General features: G+C 36.4%; 1 long non-coding RNA gene across 2 annotated transcripts in view; it reads left to right on the forward strand.

Annotated features, from left to right (window-relative positions):
* LOC139083524 (uncharacterized) overlaps positions 1–18,317 on the forward strand; it is an 80,893-nt gene extending 62,576 nt beyond the window's left edge. For both annotated transcript variants that reach the window (XR_011540323.1, XR_011540324.1), the window contains exon 3: positions 18,203–18,317. This is a non-coding gene — a long non-coding RNA (uncharacterized lncRNA). The remainder of the gene's footprint in view (positions 1–18,202) is intronic.
* The last annotated feature ends 5,554 nt before the right edge of the window (positions 18,318–23,871 follow it).

Below are 23,871 nucleotides of genomic sequence, written 5' to 3' on the forward strand. Positions count from 1 at the left end.
GTGGAGGAAGTAACTGCAAATGTGGTGGAAATAGCAAGAGAACTAGAATTAGAAATGGAGCCTGAAGATGTGACTGAATTGCTGCGATCTCATGATGAAACTTTAATGGATGAAGAGTGGCTTTTATGGATGAGCAAAGAAGGTAGTTTCTTGAGATGGAATCTACTCCTGGTGAAGATGCTGTGAAGATTGCTGAAATGACAGCAAAGTATTTAGAATATTACTTATACTTAGCTAATAAAGCAGTGGCAGGTTTGAGAGGATTGACTCCAATTTTGAAAGAAGTTCTACTGTGGGTAAAATGCTATCAAACTGCATCGCATGCTACAGAGAAATCGTTGGTGAAAGGAAGGGTCAATCGATGTGGCAAACTTCACTGTGGTCTTATTTTAAGAAACTACTCAGCCACCTCAACCTTCAGCAACCACCAGACCGATCAGTCAGCAGCCATACACATCGAGGCAAGACCCTCTACCAGCAAAAAAGATTATGCCTTACTCAGATGATGGTTAGCATTTTTAGCATTAAAAAATATTTTTTAATTAAGGTGTACATTTTCTTAGACATAACACTATTGCACACTTCATAGACTATAGTATGGTGTAAACATAAGTTTTATATGCACCAGGAAACCAAGAAATTTGTGTGACCCACTTTATTGTGATATTGGCTTTATTTTGGTGGTCTGGAACCAAACCTGAAGTATCTATGAGGTATGTCTGTATATCATATTCAACAGTATCTATATTAAGCTAACATGAGTGATTGTCTAATACCACATGAATCATTCTAACCTTTTCCCCTTGCTTGTTGTCTGCAACAGTGACAAACTTGGTTCCCACCCTCTGCCATCCATTTACGTAATTGTTTATTTTAGTAAATATGTATAGTGGTTTCAGAATAGTTAACCTATACCCCTTTGGGAAACAACTTTATTAACCAGAAGACATTGCTCATGTGTAGTTCTTAGACTCACAGACTCAATTTATTTCTAAAGTTATTTAGGTCAGCACTTTTTCCCTCCCATCCACTTCAATAAGACTGCTTCATGCATTTGTAATATAGTTAGATTCTTCTGTCACAATCTGCATTCAATCCAGATTCGTCAACTTCTTAATTTCAACTTGCATTAATTAATGTTTACTTTTTCTGCTGTAGAGTTTTATGGGTTCTAACAAGTGCATGTCTATATCCATCATCACAGCATCATACAGTACACACTAGTTTCACCATGCTAAAAAATCCCCTGTACTTCGCCTATTCAACTCTCCCCGTAACCCTGATCCCTTGGCAACCACTGATCTATTTACCGTCTCTATAATTTTGTCTTTTCCAGAATGTCATACAGTTAAAATCATACAGTATGAAGCCTTTTCAGACTTCTTTCATTAAGTTTAGGTTCTTTCACTTGGCAATATACATTTAAGCTTCCTCTCTGTCTTTTCCTGGCTTCATAGTTCATTTCTTTTTATCACTGAATAATATTCCATTGTATGGAGGTTCCACAGTTTATCTGTCCACCTACTGAAAGACGTCTTGGTTGCTCCAAGTTTTTGATGATTATGAATAAAGCTCCTATAAAAATTTACATGCAGGCTTTTGTGTAGACATAAGTTTTTGAACCAACTGAGTAAATACCTAAGGGTGCGATTGTTTGGTTGTGTGATAAGACTAAGGTTAGCTTGTAAGAATGTTCCAAGCTGTCTTCCAAAGTCACTGCAACATTTTGCATATTCCACCAGCAGTGAATAAGAGTTTCTGTGGGTCCACAGCCTTGCCAGTCATAGGTATTGTCAAGTTTTTAAAATTTTTATTTTATCCATTTTAATAGGTATATGGCAATATCTCATTGTTGTTTTAATTTGCATTTGTCTAATGGCAAAAATCGACCATCTTTTCATATGCTTATTTACCATCTGTATATCCTGGTGAGGAGTTTAATCAGATCTTTTGCCTGTTTCCTGGGGATTGTTTGTTTTGTTATTGTTGAGTTTTAAGGATACATTGTATATATTTTGAGTACCATTCCTTTACCAGATGTGTTATGCCAATATTTCTCCCTAAGACAGCATCTTTTCATTCTTTAACAGTGTCTTTTGCAGAAAGGAAGTTTTTAATTTCAATAAAGTACAATTTGGCCTTTTTTAAATTTCGTAAATCATGCTTTTAATATTTTATCTAAAAATTCATCACCAAACCCAAGATTGAATAGACTTTCCCCTGTTTTCTTCTAGAAGTTTTATAGTTTTGCATTTGACATTTAGGTACATAATCCATGTCAATTTCGATGTAAGGTATAAAGTCTGTGTCTAAGTTCATTATTTTGCTTATGGAAATCCAATTGTTCCATCACCATCTATTGGAAAGGCTATCTTATTCCCAATGAATTAGCTTTGCACCTTGTCAAAGATAAGTTGACCCTATTGGTGTGAATCTGTGTCTAGGCTTTCTATTCTCTTCTATTGATGTGTGTGTCTATTCTTTCACCAGTACTATGCTATCTTGATTATTGTAGCTTTATAGTGAGTCTTGAAATCAGCTAGTGTGAGTCTTCTAACATTGTTCTTCTTCGGTATTGTGTGACTCTTCTAGGTGTTTCGCCTTTCCATTTAAGTTTTAGAGCCAACTTGTTGATATCTGTAAAATAATTTGCTTGGATTTTGATTTGAATTATATTGAATCTTCAGATTAAGTTTGGCAGAATTGACATCTTAACAATATCATGTCTTCCAATCCATCAAGATAGAATCTCTCTCCATTTGTTTAGATCTTATTTGATTTCTCTCATTAGCCTTTGTAGTTTTCTGCATATAGATCCTGTACATATTTTATTAGATTAATACCTAAGCATTTCATTTTTGGAGGGCTTGTAAAAGGTTTTTTTTTTAACATTTCAAATGTTAATTGTTCCTTGTTAGTACATAAGATGACAATTGACTTTTGTATATTGAACTTCTATCCTACTATACTTGCTTATTGGTTTCAGGAGATTGTTTTGTACATTCTTTGGCATTTTCTCCATAGACAATCATGTCATCTGCAAATAAAGAATTTTACTTCCTCCTTTTCAATCTGTGTGCTTTTTCTGTCTTTTTCTTGTCTTATTGTACTGCTGGAACTTCCTGTATGATGTTAAATAGGAGTGGTTCGAGAGGATATCCCTGCCTTGTTCTTTATTTTATTTTATGAGGGGAAAGAATCTAGCCTCTCACCATCAAGTATGATGTTAGGTGCAGGTTTTTTGTAGACGTTCTTCATTAAGTTGAGGAAGTTCTTTTCTATTCCTAGCGTGCTGAGAGTTTTATCGTGAGTTGGCTGGATTTTTGTCTAATGCTTTTTCTGGGTCAATTGGCAGCATCATATGATTTTTTTCTTTAACTTGTTAATATGGGAGATTACATAAATTGATTTTATCATTTTGAACTAGCGTTTCATAACTGGAATAAATCCCACTTGGTCGTGGTATATAATTGTTTCCATACATTGCTGTGTTTGACTTGCTAATATTTTGTTAGAAGTTTTGTATGTATATTCCTGAGAGATATTAGTCTGTAGTTGTCTTGTCATGTCTTTTTCTGGCTTTCTTCTTATGGTAAATGGCTGACCTCATAAAATGAGTTAGGAAATGTTTCCTCTGCTTCTATTTTACGGAAAAAATTGTGGATAATTGGCATTATTTTTTGTTTAAATGTTCAGGATAATTCACTAGTGAAACCATCTGGGCACTTGTGCTTTATTTTTTGGAAGGTTATTAATTATTGACAATTTATTTAATAGATATAGTTAAGCTTATTCATTTCACCTTTTGTGAGTTTTGGTATTTTATCTTTCAAAGAATTGGTCAATTTCATTCAAATTATCAAATTAATTTGCATAGAATTGTTCATAGCATTTCTTTGTGATTAAGTCCATGAAATCAGTAGTGATGTTCCATGTTTCATTTCGGATATTGATAATTTGTGTTGTATGTGTGGGCATGTATGTATGTATCTGTCTCTGTCTTTCTTTTTGGTTAGCCTGTTAGAGTTTTAGCAATTTTATTGATCTTTTTTAAACAACTAGCATTTGGTTTTGTTTACATTTTCTATTTTGTCCCTGTTTTCAATTTCATTGATTTCTACTCTAATTTTTTTTTTATCATTTCTTTCATTCTGCTTGATTCAGGCTTGAATCGCTTTTCTTGCTCTAGTTTCCTAAGGTAGGAGGTTAGATTATTGATTTTTAGATTGTTCTTCATCTTACATATAGGCCTTTAATGACATAAATTCCCTTCTAAGCACTGCTTTTGATGCATCTCACAAATTTTGATAAATTCTATTTTCATTTAGTCCAAAATATTTTTAAAATTTCTCTTGAGAATTCTTTAACCCATGAGTTACGTAAGAGAATGTTGATTAATTTCCAAATGTTTAGAGGTTTTTTTCCAGCTATCTTTTGGTTATAAATTTCTAGTTTAATTCCATTGTGGTCGGAGAGTATACATTGTATGATTTCTATTCTTTTGAATTTGTTAAGATGAGTTTTATGGCCCAGAATGTGGTATATCTTGGTGAATGTTCCATGTGAGCTTAAGAATATATATTCTTCTATTGTTGAATGGAATATTCTATAAATGTCAATTAGACTAAGGGAAACATGAGGATGTTCCTGAAAAGAAACTGAGAAAGAATATGATATTAGGTGCTATGAAGCTAGTAAATGAGTAATTCAAGACAGAAAATGAAATAAATCAGGATCCAAATTACTGACCTCATGTCACTGGCCTATTTCCAGCCTGAGGATTTAAAAAAAAAAAAAGATAAGTGGTGGAGTACTGAGATTTTCAGAGTTGGAGAATGGCAGGTGTATTTATTGACAATGATGCATTAAGAGAAGAAGCCATTGTGTGGGTATGTATGTGTGTGCGCGTTTGTGTGTTTGAGGTGATTTGGAAAAGAAATGTGTTCCAAAGGTTTTTAAAATACTGGCTTTCCTTGATATTTGTGATAGTTAACCTAAATAGTACCTGGGGCTACAAACTAAAGAATGGTTTTTGATCATTCCCAGACCTTAGTGCCCATCTTTTGGCCACTGTCAGATGGAAATCACAAATTATCAGATAAAGTACAGCAATAAGATTTCATATTAGTTCATTGTTTCTGCTATGGTGCTGGATACAAAACTCTTTTCCATCATGACTTTTTACCTCTGGGCCCTTAGCATTCTTCATCTCTATAATCCCAATCCTGTAGTATTCCCCCACTCCCAGCTCCCTGCTCTTCCCCAGCCTTATTGCAATTAGCCTCAATCCTATTCCTTCTCTAGCAGTTTTTCACACCACGCTTTTTAACCATCTTTCCCAGTACTTTAGGTAACTTCCATTTTACTGGCAATCAGTTTTCTCTTCCACTTCAGCCCTTATTTTCCCTTTAAATAATCTTTCCACCTATTTAATTAAACTGGTACTTGGACTTCGCCTGATTATGCCACCTTTCGGGGACGGCTACTCTCCATGACCATTGTCTAACCTATAAAATCCATACCATTTGAAGATAACTGCCATTTACCCTCCTCCTCTTTATCACAGTGCTTTATGTGCTGCCTCCTTTTTGATTTCTCAAGGACGTTAACAGATAAGTCACTGTAATCCACTCTATTCCGTGATGCTGGGAAGCTTTAGTGTGAGTGCAATCAATCCATTTGATATCAAAGCCCGTCGTTCCCATGACCGCCTCTCTCTTAGTGATCTTTCTTCTTCTCCATATTGGCAACCCACTTGTTTGGCTACACTTTAGAACTTATTATCATCCAAAAGTAATTTTAAACAAATTTTAACATCTGAAGTTCTCCCGGCCTCTTGTGTTTCTGCCTCTGCCATTACTCCGCTTCCACCGAGATTCTCTTCATTTCATGTCAACCTCCAGTGCCTTGACTTCGTATTCATTTTCAAGTATATCAGTCTCAGTTATATTCACTTTTTCCCCCACCCAGCTTGGGCTCCTTGACTTACTATGTCAACTCTATTCTCACTTGCCCCTTTGCTATCTTGAGCCTATCTCTTCCGCTCTGAATCATCAGCCTAGGAAAAAACAAACTACTTCCTTTGTCCTTCCAAGATGCTGACAGTTGGTGGCAAACATCACCTAAGCAGGTACCTAGTGCCATCTGAAATCCCCTAGGGCTGCTCAACAATCGTTTCTCTTTTCTTATCTAATTCCTTCTTGCCATCCCTGTCCCTTTTTCCATGTACATGTTACACATTCTAATCTTTTCTACTTTATTCAAGTCCCTAAGCATTACTCACTTATTCACAATTGGTATCTTCCTCATTTCCTAGAGATAACTACTAAAATGCCTTATATGGCTCTATGTTTACTCACATCTTTGCCTTCTTCCATCTTTTGCCAGAATGAATCACTTCTACTTCCTCTGATTTCCATCCCTTCAAATGTTGTCTCAGTAATTTTAATACTAATACTTATTATTGTTAACTGTCAATTATTTAATTTCATCCTTGAATCTTTTATTTATTTATTTTTTTGGTGAGGAAGATTGGCCTTGATCTAACATCTATTGCCAATCTTCCTCTTTTTGCTTGAGGACGATTGTCACTGAGCTAGCATCTGTGCCAATCCTCCTCTATTTTGTCTGTGGGATGCCGCCACAGCATGGCTTGATGAGCAGTTTGTAGGTCCATGCCTGGGATCCGAAACTGCAAACCTCAGGCTGCTGAAGCAGAGCACGCAAACCACCACTATGCCACTGGGCTGACCGCTAACCTTTGAATATTTGATTTCTTTTGTCTCTTGATTCTTCGCTTGAGCCTATAAAAGTATTGAAGTATCATTTTGTTTGAAAAGAATATTTCTTTCCATAATCTTTCCTTCCTTTTATAATACGTTCCCTTTTCTCTTCTTGAAAGTGTGACCTACATTTCCTGGTGCCACTGAAAGAGAGAGAAAATTCTGACGACAGTGTGCAGACTGGATGAGTTGTTGACAATAGTCGTCCTGGTTTTCTGTCATCCATCATCAAGTCTCCAGCAATCTGGCTTTCATTCTTACGATGTTATTGAAACTAGACTCTTCTTGATAGTTTTCATTAAGCTCCTAATTTGAAAACATAATGATGAGAAGGTAATCTTGTTTTGCTGTTGTATGCTTATTTTTCCTATCCTTACAGGTTCATGTCTGGCCATAGAGCATAATCACACATGCCAAAGATAGAAAAAGACTGTGTCCAATCAAGTAGAAATTTAAATATCACTGCACTTGACTTTTCTGTGGCGGTCACTTTAACATACCTTCTTTCTCAGAACAGAAGAGCAGAGGCCTAAGGGTATGTATTGGTCAGGGTTCTCCAGAGACATAGCACTACTATGAAATGCACATATATATTCAAATGTTTATGAGATTTATTAGGAGGAAGTGGATCACAAGATTATGGAAGCTGAGAATTTCCACCATCTGCCTTCTGTAGGCTGGAGGCCCAGGAGAGCCTATGATCTAAGTTCCAGTACAAGTGCAGAAGATGGATACCCCAGCTCAAAAACAGGCAGAGAGAAGAAATTCTTTCCTTCTTTTTGTTCTATTGAGGCCTCAAACAGATTAGGTGAGGCTCCCCCACATCTGGGAGGGCCATCTGATTTACTCAGTCTATGGAATACAATAAAATGTTAATCTCACCCAGAAACACCCTCACAGACATACCAGAATAATCTTGAACCAAATTATCTGGCCATCCCACACCCTGGTCAAGTTGATACTTAAAATTAACCATCCCAGGGTAACACAGACCTGGGCTCAAGTCCCCAGCTCTGTCACTCACTACTCTTGACTTCAGAAAACTACTCTTAATTTCAGTTTTCTCTTCTGTAAAATGTTCATAACATCCTTTCCCAGAGTGGCCGTGGGTATTAAATAAGTGTGTAAAAACGCCTTGTTCACAGAGTGGGCACTGAGCAGAAGTTGTTTCTTTTTTTATCCCCTGCTCTTACCTCTCCCTTTAAAAAGGATTTGCTTCCCATGATATCTTATCATATTTTGTCCGCTCTACTTTTTAAGTAAACAAAGAGTGACCAGTGAAGGGATTCTGCCATCTCCCCTGAGATAATCTTTCATAGATTAAGAGATCTCATTGCCATGGAATGTTTCCTGATCTTTGGCCGAAAGTAAATAGCCTCACTAGTACCATATATAGAAAATTATGATGAGCATGGTTTGTGACTTGATACTTCTCCATAACCATGGAAAAAGAAAACTTAGGTTTCATTTTAAATCACTGTCTTGAATCATAATAATCTAATTTTTTTTTTTGGTATTTATTTTCTCTTCTTTTTTCCCATCGTGAGAATTAACTTGTATTTCCCTAGGTGAATTTTAAATTCATATGCAAATTTTTAATCATTCTAAGTAATGTTTTAAAATATCTCTTTCTTCTGATCATCGTAACAACTCTACAAAGTATCTCATATATTATTTATCCCTTGTCCTTGGTCTTCACTAAAGCTCAACATTATGAGCTTGATTCTGACTGAGGACTAACGAAAGCCATTTCATTATTTTATGCTGTAAAGTGAGTAAGATTTTGCTACAAAATGTTATATTTTGACCATCATTTCTCAGTCAATATTCACTAAATATACATTATTTCTTCTATCCTCATTAATCTAACACTCAAAACAATTCTGACTTTATGGAAGTGTTCTTTCACTTTAAATGAGAGAATCTTCATGAATAGCTTTATGCTATGTCAGTTTTTACATAGCTTCACCATATTTCCCTTTCTTTCTGTCCTAAAATAAAATCCTTCATGAACTTATGAGTAAACAAGCAAAGTGAAATGAGATAATTATTTTGTGACCTGATCAATGGAAATAAACACCCTGGATAATTCAAGCCCCATTTCCCACTTTTTCTTTAATAACATTTACTGAGAAGTCACAGTGGATTTTTAGGTAATTGTCTCAATCTTCTTCCATGTGCCCGAGTAAACACAGCTAATGGGTCTGTTTTACATAATGAAATGTTATGGAAAATTCAAAACATAAGCCTGGCAGGGACTTTCAGAGGTCATCTGGAGCATCTGACTTCCTCTAGCAGGCTTCTTGTAAATCTTTCTGTAAGAGAGAATGTCTGTGTCTAGGTTAAGATTTGCAGATGACACAAGGCTGAGTGATCTAGTAAATATGATTACAACTTAAAACAATATGCAAGAAGTGGACATGCTCTATCTGCGTTAGAAGCATGAAATTAATAGGAATAAATAAATTCTGTATTTGACCTCAAATTTCAATGGCACATGTAGAAGCTGTGGAACAGGAGTGGAGAGAAATAACAAGGTATAGTGAAGAAGGATGGTGGCTGGGTCAAATCTTGTACTGTGGCCATGTTCAGAGCATTAACTGATGTGCTGGGTCCTACTTGACCTGAGGCAGTTGCTTGTGCTCCCAGTCTGGTGGGAAACGGATGGTCATCTACTGCTTTAGAGACAGTCGACTAGGGAGAATAAAGGTGTCACATACTTAGCTTACATGTTCAAATGACACTATCTAATGGAGTATGAACTGGAGAGCAGCCTTTTCCCCTAACTTCCTCTCTCCCCTCTCTCAGCTACAGAGAAGCAAAGAGTTCAGAGAGAAAAAAATAATTTAGGACTAGGAGCATTGTGCAGACATATGAGAGATTCCCCATGAAATCCAGAGGATGAATTAAAAATTTGTGCCTTGACCATCCCTTTGGAAACCAAACGTAGTTGAGATTGTTTATTCTGTTATTCTTATTGCTGTCTTAACTGCAAGCCAAGCATTATCCTCCTCCACTCCCCCACCAACATTGGGAAGAAGTTGGGAGATTGTCTTAATCCACCCTTGATTACTATTCCTTTGAATTATGTGTTCCATCTACCCCACTGCCATTCTTGTGGGACCCGACCTCTGGTGATTTTACTCCTGATCTTGTCCTAAATTAACGGATAGTAGAGCTCCTAGTTGCAGCTATTTCTATGCAGTGCCTGCATGAGGGCACCTCTAGAACAGGAGTGATCATGGGGTAAGCTTCCCTTCTCTTAAGGGCCCTGTCATCTCCTTCTCTTTACAATACCATTAGGAGAAGTTGTATGGTTATATCAGACTTGGCTGAATGGCTGAGTTAAACAAGAGAGGATATTTTAGATCTGGTTTTTGCATCTCCACAGATTTGCTCTGACCCATTATGCCCTGAGTCCTAGCCACTTGCTCAGTAGACAGCTCCAGCTACCTCCCTATTTGCCTTATTACTAATGCTGCCACCTGTCTCAGCCTCTCAGGGAGAGGTCTGAGCTTTGGCACAGCCTCCATCATGCCCACCAGGGTGGGAGCCACAGTAGCTTTGGCACCCAAGTCTAACCTAACTGGACCCATGGAGTCTCTGCCTCTTCATACCACTTTCCAATTCAGATGAAGCGCATCAGTGCTGGGAGTGCGACCTGACTTCCCGGAGTGGCCAGGTACACAAGTGGAAAATGCAGAGGAGTTAATGCTCCATGGGATGAATTGAACTTGGATGAACACGGGGTAGGAAGTTTAAAAGGATTATACCAAACGTTCTCCTTTCTTCAAATTCGTGACCTTCTTTCTACCCCTATGGTGTTCAGCAGATGAATTTTTACCTCTCACTTCATGGAGAAAATTCATTAATTTGTTTTTAATTTTTCAGATATCTGAGGACTCACTATTGGTACTTACTTTTTAGCGTGCAATAAACAGGAGCTATATCATATGAGAACTCCCTCAGTTTTCTATTACCAAATCTACAACGCTGGTTACATTTACTTCCAGCCTGCTTTATGTCCCCTTACATCTCATTGACCATAACTGAGACCCATGGCCACCTCAGCTGCAAGACAGGCTGGGAGACGGGGCACTTGGAAAGACAGATGGGATTATCATGATTGGCTTTAACTGAACAATATTCATTGTCTGGGACTCAGGACATTGTCTCTATATAATGAGGAATTTGTTTTCAAGAAAGCTTGTAGAGCTGTCCCTGTAGGTAACAACCAAGAGGGCATCTGTGGCTGAGGACTTGCTTTCCCGTTCCATTTTAGCAGTATGCTTTAATCATGGCTCAGAGTCATTGTTCCACCAACCCTAGCACAGCACCTTCCATATATTTCTCCATATATTTCTTCCATATATATTTCTACTGTGTTAGGCAGTATTTTGAATGTTCCAAAGCTTGAATAATTGAAAATCCTACAGTATAAGTCAAAACTCCAGCAGGTTTTTACACTCAATTGAGAAAGATAAATGTTTCAGCATATCTGCCCTCAATTTCTTCTCTCTCTCTAGATGAAAAAATAATTTCTCAGGAATTTGGGAGACTCTTGCAGTTAAGAGTGCAAAGCAATCTCTAGATGATGATGTAATGAGGAAATTTTTAATGCTTCTTCAATTTAGTAAATCCTTATAATGCTCTATGTCTAGTTTCTCCCTGTAACCAGCAGTTCAGAAGTAGGCATTATGAAATTGTAGCTCAATTGTGGCAAGGCCTCCTCAATGATTTTCTGTGTATTCCAGTAAGCATAATGGCTTGGGTCTATTTGACCACAGGTATTTATATTATTTTTCCCCAGTTTGATAATCATGGTAAAAATTTATTTCTGGATCCAACCTAGCGTGAATATTGTAATCTGAGATATAGCTGAGTATTTAATGCAGATCTGAAATCTTGGGAGATAATTCCTCAGGGGTAACTGCAGTGAAACTAGGCACCCTCAATGTCTGGTCTTCAAATGGAGTCACATTAAAAGGAAGCACAAATTACTTCCAGAATCCTTGAAGAACAATGCCAGTCTTCAAGGTAGAAATGTGAAGGGAGCATGTAACGTACTACATAAAGTAACTCTCCTTAGACACCACCCTGCCTGTCTTCAATTTTCACTCTCAAATGGCCAGTAGAAAAATCCTCTCTTTGTCCATGGCCAACAGAGCAATAGATGCCCCATTCATCTTTGCATTTTCCACAACAAACATAGACACAGTATCATCCTAAGCATCCACTGTTCTGAAGTCTCATCATCCTCCTGATGGTACTTCCTGACCTTGCAAAATTCTGAGTGCAATTATGTTCATAGGCAACTCTCCTAGATTTTGACCAATAAAATTCTCAGCCTTGTTGCAAAAGCCACCAAGACACTGATACCTGGTGCACAGGCACAGTTGCACTGAAAGAGAATAGACAGCCTCCACATGAGTGTCATAAGATGGAACTGGTGGTGTTGTAGGTTGAGAGACGGACGAGACATTGAGATGGAGTTTGGGGTGCAAGACTGTATTAGGGACCAACACCTGTGAAGGGAAAGGAATGGAAGTAGGATTGAGTAGAGAAGTTGAACTTCGAGGCAGGCCCAACAAAGCTCTGCCGACCTAGTGAGGAACTCTGGCATGACTGCTGCCCATGGGGGTGTGCCCTGAAATGGCCATGGTTCACTCAATCTCACTCAGTCACCAAAGGTGGGAAATCCCAGGAAGAATGTGCCATGGGAAGGACATGACTGAGGCAAGGCAGCCCTTCAGCCAAAGCTGACTCTGAAGGAGCTGAAGCTGGAGACTGCTGTCCACCCTCTCTTCAGCAGAGAAATTTAAGAACTTCCTTGAAGGGGAATCTGGGCAGCACATCTGGTCTACCACAGTCCACCTTTTGTGCCATTTAAATCTACTTCTCCATATAGGGTCAGGGAGTGGCTTCTCCAAAATTCCAGTGGATGACTCTTCCAAGGGGAAATAGAGAGGAGGGAGGTTAGTGAGGCAAACTGTCACTGGTGCTACATTGGGTCTCAGGACTGCAATGAATACTCATGTCTCACTCCTTCATTACTCATTCTACATTTCCCTCCCCATCAGCTTGTCCTTGCTGACTTACCTGGTGGCATGACCCACACCCTATTAATCTCAGGGGCCCGAGTCTCTTGTCACTATGCACTTCTCAGGTCAGGTTCACTGTATTTGTCCATTTACGTTCAAAATTGGGCAAAGTACAAAGAGGCACCACGTGGATCATCTAGATTCCACATGTGTTCCTCTCTGTCCCCACTGATTAGCAAAGCCTTTCTCCTCCTAATTATCAGGATCAATTACCCCTACCAATCAGATCACCACCTTGTCCCGATTTTCTAGTCTTTTCCTTTCAATGCCCCTGAACAACTGGCCAGGAGACTCATCACTGCCCATGAGCATATATATATTCTAACCAAATTCACTGCCCCTTCCACAGGTACCCTTCCAATTGACCACCAGGGACAGTTTTAACAATTAGATGGTCACTTTGGAAAAGGCGCTGTGTTCCATCTGCCATCAGGGCTCCTCATGGTCAGCCAAGTGATGAATGATCAGCTCCCAAATCCCATTTTCTTGATTGCTCATTGGACCACTACTAATACAAACGATCACAGGTTGGGGTCTCTGGAAGCAGACACTGAGATAGAGTTCAAAAGGCAAGTTAGGAATTAACATCTGTGAAGGGAAGGGGAAAGAAGCCAAATCTGGCAAAGGAAGAAGTTAAATTGCAAGGCAGAGCTGTCACAATCTTACCAACTCTGCAGGGAGCACTTGAGTGAGTGTAGCCCATGAGAGTGTCTCATATTTAGGTCAAGACAGCTGGCTTTTGTACTCTTACCTCACTCAGTTACCAGCCTGCCCAGAGAAACGCGTGACTTCAGACAACGGGGCTCTTTTCAGCCATGGCCAACCAGGAAGGAGCTGCAGCTGTAGGTGGTGGCTCACCACGCTCCCTTCAGCTGGTCAGTAAGTTCTTCTTTGAAAGGGTTCCAGTGGTGCATCCGTGTTTCCATTACAGTCATGCTGGGCAGAGAAAGTTTTCTGCAGAGGCTAGGAAGAGAAGGGAACATTGGCTGAAGATAGTGAAGATAGGAATTTTCTTTTTCACGAATTCAAAGTTCAAGAGGATAAAATCCAGAGCCTGGCTGAAGGAATGGAGTGGAAATTTGAGTCAGGAAAAAGCAAGTCCAGAACCTCGCGTGTATTAGAACACAGGACAGGAGAGATCAAGAGAGAGGTTTCCAGTTTGGAAGATAATGAGGAAAATAGGAACGAGGAGCATTGTGTGTCCCCACAGTCTCTAAGCCATCTGGCCTCACTGATTTTAGTGGCAGCCTTGCAGGGAGGTGTGGGGGTTGTTTGTGGAATTGCACCTTCTGTTTCCTCCTGATGGGAAAAAGACAATGGCAGCAACATGCAGCTGCGAATGAGCCAGGGGTTCTCGGTCCTGCATCATATTTAAACTCAGGGCTGGGTGCTAATGTTTGTGTGTCCATAGTTTAATCCTCTTAGCTGACTTGGAAAGACTTAAGTCTGAGACTCAGCAGAGCCTGTCAGAGCTGATGGGATAATGTAGAAAAGGTTTGCCATTCTCACATACAAGATACACCAGTTCTCTAGAGTCTTAATTTTAACACACGGCTTAACATCTCTTAGGTCAATCTACTAATTCATCAGAATGAAGAGGAATGAACAGGTGCACTTTTCTTTGTAGTAAAAAAGTTAATAATAAAACTGCTAGCATGCGCTGTCTGCAGAACCTGAGATCATTAGGATATGTACCATGAAGCTCACGGCCTGAAAAAGTGTTTCCTTTGTTTCTTTCTATTCTTAGGATATCAGACATCATACAGCCATAAGTATGTACTTCTAAAGGAAAACTAGTATACTGTTCTACAAATTTCCATGTTCAGCTAACAACATATAATTTATATCTTGCTATGTTAATAAATATGTCTAAATTATCATCTTTAACGACTACTTGTATTTCACTATATATTTTTGTCACAATTCATTAACAAGTTTTCTGCATTTGGACACATTTTTTTTTTTGATTCTGTGTGTTAAAACAAGTTTTTGGTGACTCTCTTAGTCCCTTTATGCTTATGGACCTACATAATTATTTCTTTACATTAAATTCCTAGAAAATGAGTAGCTGAGTCAAAGAATCTAAATTATTTTAAATTTTAAGTTACCAAATTGTTCTCCAGGAAAGTAATGTGAATTTGTATCTAAGATAAGGACATGTAAGAATGTGCTATACCCTCACCAATATTGTATTTAATTGTTTATTCATGTTTGTCAATCTCACAATTGAAAATTATATCCCCTTGTAAAATGTTTTCCTTTATTATTACTGAAGTTACTTTGTCTTGTGTTTATTAGAGATTTGTTTTCATTTTTTTTGTGAAATTGCCTCCACATATCCTTAGGCCAGTTCTCCATATGTAGTTTTGTCCTTTTTTAAAAAAGCTTTTTATATATCAAAGACATTTACTCTTTATCTTAGTGTTATATATTATCTTTTTTCACTATTTTCTTATGGAAAAGTTTGTATTTTAAGTCAACCTTTTAAAATTTGAATTTTTCAAATTCAAATCAAACTTCCTCTCTCATTTATAGCTGTGGCCTTATGCGTAAAAAGACTTGCCATGTTCTAACATAATATTGTTTCCTTAACATATATTTCCATAACATGATATTCCATATATTATATATAACACATATATTTTCCATAACATATGTTTCCTTTTAGTATTTTTATATTCATCTTTCATAGTTAAAAATTTTACTGCATCTGAAATTTATTTTAGTGCCAGATGTCAAGAAGATGTCTGAACTTACTTTTTTCCAATTAGGGAAGCATTTGACCCAACAGCATTTTTCGAAGAATGTGTCCTTTCTCATTGATAATTAGTGATTCTGGTCTTTGAGTACTCTTACAGTAATCTGTCTCTGTATTCCACCCTTAGAATCATACTGCTTTAATTATTATAGCTATATGATCATTTAATACCTTAGATACAGAAGAGTTATTAACGCATTTTTTCTTTCATGTTCAATTTCTCATTAATTTTGCAAAAATTTTGCCATTTTTAAAAATTATAACTCAAACCAGCTTAAGCAAAAAGCTTAAGCTCTTGGAATCTAACAAAGTTTTGGCAACTTTGCTTTGAGAAAAACATCATGGCAACTAGTCTTTAATAAGGGAAACTGGAGGGAAATCCTCATAGCCTTTCCCTCCACCTTATGGCTCTGCCTCTCTCGACAGGTCAGCCTTACTTGTCGCTATTCTTATTTCCGTTGTGGGAAACATGGCCGCTGGCAGCTGAAGACTTATTTTAAGGCCTCAGTCACCAGATTGAAATTAATCTCAATTTTCGTCCCTGGACTATTGAAATTTTCTAACAAGGAACCAATTAGCTCAGCTTGGGTTCGACATTCACCATTTTACATGGTCCAGATAGGAAAGTACCTGTAAAGACTGTGAGACTCTTTGCAGGAAATTTTGTAGTGATTTCTGGAATGCATTAGTAGGCTTACAAATTATAAATAAACTGTTTGGAAGTTTTGGTTAGAGTTGTGTTTGGTGAAATATTTTGACCAAGAAAATACAAAATAAGAACACTTTTGCTTCTTCTTGTTTTAATGGTATAATGAACATTGGTATTGAGTTTGCTGTTTGAAAAGTGGATCTGCACGAATGAAATACATGTTTGGTAATCATTATAAAAGAATGTTCTTGAACTGTGTCGATTTGGTTGGAAACCCAGCAGCTTTTTATGACAATGGGCAGCCATGACCTGGCCACATCAATTAGGCATCGAGATTCTACCTGTAGTGGAGACAACACTCTCTACATAAAAATCTGGGAGATAGAAGGAGGAAATAGTGAGGTGATCCTTTTAATATTTTATTTTATTATCAATCATTATTATTATATGATATAATAAGCAAGAAAATTCAGTTTTGTTTAACCCAAAGAATGAGCTTTCATCGTGACTACCATTTTTATCACCGTTATATGATTTCTTTACCTTCAGCAAGTTCTATGTAGCTGTCATAACATTTATTCACGGTCTAGTTTATCTTTTTCTTTTTTCTTACATTGCCTATCTCATTTCCTAATCTGTCAGCTTCTTTAGGTCATGGACTTTCTTATTTATCTTTAAGTATTTAAAAGCAAAAACCATGTTTAAACATATGTTGGTACTCCATAAATATTTTTATAAATAACCTATGAATTACACTATCTGCAAGATAACATAAAAATACCAGAATTTAAAGTGGAATAGAAACTAGGTTTCATTTTTATATGTTCAAAAATTTTACATAATTATATTTTATACTAATTTTCCTTAGACTTCTGCCTCTTTCTTTGCTCAGTTCTCCCAATTATTCATATGCTAGGCACCTTGTAGATACAGTAATTCATAACCCATTTTTTTCTGTTGAACTGAACCATTCTTTTTCTCCCTGAGGTAGTTTTATTTAATTGAAAAACTAAGTTTTGCATATTAATTAATAGATGCTATATACAGAATATTATTTCATAGTGGAGGAACAGTTCACAAAGATGTTACATGCAATATTGCCAACTCAATGACAAATGAAATGAGTAAGCAAGTTTAGGCATATAAAAGCTTTTGGAGGGACTTATATGCTCTGTGAACACAAATGCCCTCAAGATTTACAGTCTATGAATTCTGAATTTAGATCCAGCTCTTAGAGTGAAACAGATAACCCAAAATACTCTTTTAGGGGCCAGCCATGTGGCCAAGTGGTTAAGTTCTCGCACTCCACTTCATCACCAGGGGGTTCACAGGTTCAGATCCTGGTCGCAGAGCCCGGACTGCTCATCAAGCCGTGCTGTGGTAGCATCCCACATAGAAGAACTAGAATGACTTACAACCAGGATATACAACTATGTACTGGGACTTTGGGGAGAAACAAAAGAGGAAGATTGGTAACAGATGTTAGCTCAGGGCCAATCTACAAAAAATTAAATTAATTTAAATTAAAAAGCAAGTTATTTAGAAAAATACTCTTTTATTTATTCATTTTCAACAGTTTTATTGGAGTACAATTGAAACAGAATAAATGCATATGGGTAAAATTTGTTAAGTTTTGACACATGTATACACTTGTGAAATTGTCTGTTATCCCCAAAGTTTCCTCATGCCCCTTTGTGATCCCTCCCTTCTGTCCTTCCCATGGCCCTTTCCCAGGCAATCACTTATTTGCTTTCTGTCACTATTGATTAGTTTTCATTTTATACAGTTTTTTACACATAGAATTTTCCAGTATAAACTCTTTGTTTTTGTTTGGCGTCTTTCACTCAGAATGATTGTTTTGAGATTCATCCATGTTTTTCATACATTGTTCATCCATGTCTTATTATTGCAGAGTTTTATTCCATTGTATGGATATACCACCATTTGTTTATCTATTCGCCTCTGTATGGACATTTGGAGAATTTCCAGTTTTTGGCTATTACAAATAAAGTTGCGGTGAACATTCACATGCAAGTCTTTGTATGGAAACCTACTTTCTTTTCTCTGGAGTAAATACCTAGAATTGGGACAACTGGATCATATGGTACGTGTTTATGAACTTTTTAATCAACTGCTAAACCATTTTTCAAAGTGGTTGTACCATTTTACATTCCCACCATTGGTGTGTGAGTTCTAGTTCCTTCACATTCTCTCTAACACTTGGTACGGTTGGTTTATTAATTATTTCCCTCATGACTAATGATGTTGAGAATCTTTTCATGTGCTTTTACACCATCTGTATTTGTTTCCTGTGGCTGCTGCAATAAATCATTGTAAACTTGCTGTCTTGACAAAACAGAAAGTTCTTCTCCCACAGTTCTGGAGGCTAAATGTTTGAAATCAGTCATTTTAAGCCAAAATCAAGATATTAGCAGAAATTGTAGGGGGAGAATCCAATTTCTTAATCTTTCCAGCATCAAGAGCTGCATTCTTTGAATTTCTTGGCTTATGCCCCCTTCTTCCATCTCCAAATCCAGTGGCATAGCATCTTCTCTCTCTGACTCTGCTTCCCTTTGTTTCGGTCACATGGTCTTCTTCTCCTCTATAGTCAAAGCTTTGTCTGAAGTCTTCTTTTTTTTTTTTTTTTTTTTTTTTTCCAAACAGGTAACACTCACAGGTTCCAGAGATTAGTACATGAATAAATTTTGGGAAGCCATTGTTCAGCCTAACACACCATTCATTATTTCTTTTTTGGTAAAGTGTATGCTCACATCTTTAGCCCATTTTTTGTATTGGGTTATTCTCTTTTAACTTAGCTTTGAGAGTACTTTACATAAGTCCTTTATGACATATATGGTTTGCAAATATTTTCTACCAGTGCGGCTTGTCCTTTTATTATCCTAAAAGTATCTTTTGAAACCTAGACGTTCCTAATTTTGATTGTCAGTTCATACACCTTTTCCTTTATGGATCATGCTTTGGTATCCAAAGAAACCTTTAAGTATGCAAAGCCACAAAGACTTTCTCTTATGTTTTCTTCTAGATCTTTTATAGTTTTAAATTTAAGTCTATAGTCCATTTTGAGTTAATGTTCATGTATGGTACTAGGTATGGATCTAAATTTATTTTCTTGCATATGGATTTCCAAATGTTTGAACAGCATTTCTTGAAAAGCCTTTCCTTTCTGCATTGAATTGTCCTTGCATCTTTGTCAAAACTCATTTGCTTATCTAAGTGTGGGTCTATTTCTGGGCAGTCTATTCTGCTTCATTGGTGTATTTGTCACTCGATGCTAATGCTATGTTATCTTAGATTATCATAGCTTTATAATAAGTTTTGAAATCAGGTACTGTGGGTCCTCCAATTTTGTTATTTTTGAAATTGTTTTAGCTATTATATGTCCTTTATGTTTCTTTGTAAGTTTTATCATGTTTATCAAATCCTAGCAAAAAGTAAAACAAAAGTAAGAGAAATATCTTGTGGAGATTTTGATATGATTGCATGGAATTATAGATCAATTTGAGGAGAGCTGACGTCTTAATAATATCAAGCCTTCTGACCTATGATCTAGGTATATCTCTTTAATTATTTAGATTCTCTTTAGTTTCACCCACCAATATATTTTTAGTTTTCAAAGTCCAAGCATTTATTCCTGTGTATTCTTTATCTGTACCAAATACCATTAAAGAAAATTCAGTCATGACACTGATATCAAAACCTTAAACCTTCTTCCATATTTCTCTCAAAATATATTCTATTTGATGGAAGCACATATTTCATCTTTTGGGGTGTATTTCTATTGTCAATATGTCCTTATCCAAATAAAGTAACTGTTTTCTTATCCTTGATTTCCACAGCATTTTACACAGTCTATTTCTCATAAGAATGTCAACATACTAAATATATATTTCTAATTTATCTTTACATCACATATTTTATGAAGTTAATTTGGTAGTTCAATGGTTTAACAACTTTTCCAGGTTCACAGCTAGTCAACAACAAAGGCAAATGTGGAAAGGTAATATCTATTTCTTTGAATTATAGGACCTCTGATTATATTCTAGTAAATGAACTTTAAATTTTCCAATTTTTAAGGACCATGAAATAGGGCTTTAGAAAATTTTCCATATACGTATAGCCATTATTTTAGAAAATATAATAAGATTTTTAAATTTTGTAACAATATTTAAAGTATAATTGCCCAAAGGCACAGGAGCTAAACATAAACGTGTTTTTAGTCCAAATCCTGTAGCAATTTACTTCATTGTGCACTATTTGTGTCACATTGCTGTGATAATGAAGAGCATTTCTGTAACTGTTTTGCAGTTCAAAAAGCATTAAGAAAAAATTTTCTGGGGCTGGCCCCATGGCGGAGTGGTTAAGTTCGCGCGCTCTGCTGCAGGCGGCGCAGTGTTTCGTTAGTTCGAATCCTGGGCGCGGACATGGCACTGCTCATCAGACCACGCTGAGGCAGCGTCCCACATGCCACAACTAGAAGAACCCACAACGAAGAATACACAACTATGTACTGGGGGGCTTTGGGGAGAAAAAGGAAAAAATAAAATCTTTAAAAAAAAAAAAAATTTTCTTCTCACTGATTCACAGAAGTTATCACACAAAAAGCCTGTAATAATTATCATGTTACTTATCAAAGGGCAGAGCCCAAGGTTATGCCCCTGTGGACTAGTAGGTGGTTTTGAAGGAAATGATAAGTTGTGTAATCATCCTTCTACTTGTTTTATTACAATGTAGGCTTTTTTCGCCAAAGAAATAAGATAAATGGAAATGGATACTACCTAATGGCTAATTAGTTTAAACTAGTTAAATACCATCAATTTCAACTGATTTCAATGACTATTTGCAACATTTAGCTCCTTCAGAAGTACAGTTTTAGCAATTCAACAGAGTTGAATATTTCAATATGCCTTAAGTTTCAAATAATGTGACATTATGCATTTGAAGGAGATTGAATTCTTCTCACTAGAAAGGCTTTCTATTTTGTAAATTTCAAGGTAAATACCATTTTAGGTTGCAGCACTTTATGATGATTTTTAAGGTAATGCTGATTTTATCTTTAATGCAGAAAACGACTCTTGCTGAGTTGACTAAGCTTTTTGTTGTCAAAGGTTATTACTATTTTTACCCCACCCTGGTATGCCAGTAAATATTTCTCAGTTCATTATCATACCCAAGCCTTTATAATATCGCTTAACACAGGATGAAAATATTTGTCCACTTTTGGTTTGGATGTTTGTGAGCATGAATGATTGTGGGGAATCAAATATAGTTGTTAAAAAGGGTTTCACTGATGAATAACAGAATCCCTCAGAGGGATGGGTACATATATTTTTAATAGATGCATTTATTTGATTACCATTAGCCATTTGTAGTTTGTTCCAGTTGCTCCTTGCTAACTGATTTAAAAAAATAGCTATTAAGCCAAGACTTCTCAGACTTTCTGAGCAAGATTGACTTCTGTTTAAATATAAATTCAAAATACTAAATTATGTTTTTAGCATTCAGCTTATTTTGGGGTTAAGGATGGACTAACTTGGATTGCTTGTTATGTTGCTTTTTACTAAGTTAGGAGTATTTTAAATACATGGCAGAAAACCTACTTCTAAATGACCTAAATGGCCTATTATTAAATAAAATTATTTTTAATAATTAGACACTGCATTTATTTACATGTATACTTGAGAGTCCCTCTGAAAAACTAAATTCCCACATTTTTACTTTCCGACAAACAGTGATGGACTTGTTCTAACCGGCTTTGCTTGAGTTTCTCTCTAAGTTGCTTTCAGGGCAAATGACTTGAATCGCTGTGTTGTTCGGGCTGATAGTATATGATGATTTAACCCTCAGAGCTCCAGCGCTGTGTACTTTGGCTTCACTCCAAGTCACCATGAGATATACATAGGGCATACTTTGTCTTTGCTGAAATCATGAAAACACTGCAATTTCAGATTATGTGCTATCTGCTCCAAAATAATAAACTACCCTATCTCTTGCCTTCACTCATGAGCCTATAAAGTGTTCCCCATGATTCCTTTAAAAGTAAATTGGGAATGTGTTCTGTCAGTGAATATTCATTTCGGTGGATATTCATATTAACGTGTGGATCCGGGTGCTGTTGTTACATTCATTTTAGAGGTGGATTTTGACAGGAAACTAGCAATGTTTCGATGTGAAATTTAGCTCTAATTTCCCACAGGTAATTCTTCCTGCCTCTGCTTTTTCTGTGAGAGTGTAAAATTGAACACACAATTACTTATTTGTACTCAAAGTTGCTACGGGAAGTTTCAAGTCAAGAGCTTTTGTTAGTGTTTGAAGCCAAACTACGTGAAAAGTAAATTTTAAGGTTAACAACATTTGGAAGCCCTTTTAAAAGAAATATTACAGCTATATTTACAACTATCAGGCTTAAATCACAGGACTTGTCTTGCTGGTGGAGATCTGAGAGATAGGAACACATGCAGCCTCCATGTAAATCAGTTTAACATAAATAAGGTTTCAAGATGTTTAAATTCAGTTTAACTGGGTTTTTCAGTTTTCAGAATATCAAATAGTCTGTATAACAAATTATTTCATCATATTTCTCCAATGTTTCAGTAGCAAGAAAACCAAGGAATGCGAAACATTACTTTTGAAGTGTAAAAAATCGAATTGAATATATATTACCAGTTTGAACAAAAGAGATTTTTTTTTTAAGTTTTAAGAGTTTGTTTGAGCAGAAATCGACTTGAATCCAGCAGCACCAAATCAGAAGGGTTTAGAAGTGCTCCCAAGATAAATATTTCTAACTTCTATTTAGAATGTTTTATATGTATTCAGTAACATTTTTAATAGCCATAATATTTGATATATTTTGGATGTTATATTTTAAAACTATTCTAAGATCATGTTGACACACATAAATATTTGTGTGTGTATAACATAGATATCACATATCTTTTGATTAATCATTTTGAAAATTAATTCATAAGCTTAGTTTTTAAATATGTGTTTTGGTGACTATCATTGGTCCATAAATACTAATTTATACATTTATATATGAGTAGATACATGAAATATATGTGCTTTGTTGCAGAGGGTTTTCTTTTAAAAATATAGAGAAATATATAAAACTAACAAATTTCTTCTAAGGAGCATAGCATTTTTAAAAAGAATATAACATAAACTGTCATTCAATTTATTGAATACATATTAAGTCCACTTTTCAAATGAGACACAATGAGGTTATATGGTTTCCTCATGATCTCTCATCCAAAGAAAAAAAAGAATAAAAGGGTGAGTAAAGCAGAGTAAAAGAGAGAATAAAGCTTTTGTTCAGTATACACTATGGTTCTCAGTCCCCAAATATCTGGGTGACCTTCCAATACTCTAGAGTTCAGTATCTGAGTAGAGGCCTCTACTTCCTTGTGAAACCATCCACGGGAATTGACCTGGTCCTTTATCTCTCTGGTCCTTGGGCCTCTGGGCATAGCATCAATGGTCAAATAAAATTCTTCAGGCCGTGGGGAACAGAGTCAGTGCTCATAGCCATCTCCCCATCTAACAACCTTAGACAATCTTTCATCA

Source organism: Equus przewalskii, chromosome 5 (assembly GCF_037783145.1).
Source record: "Equus przewalskii isolate Varuska chromosome 5, EquPr2, whole genome shotgun sequence".
In the NCBI taxonomy this organism is placed as follows: Eukaryota; Metazoa; Chordata; class Mammalia; order Perissodactyla; family Equidae; genus Equus; species Equus przewalskii.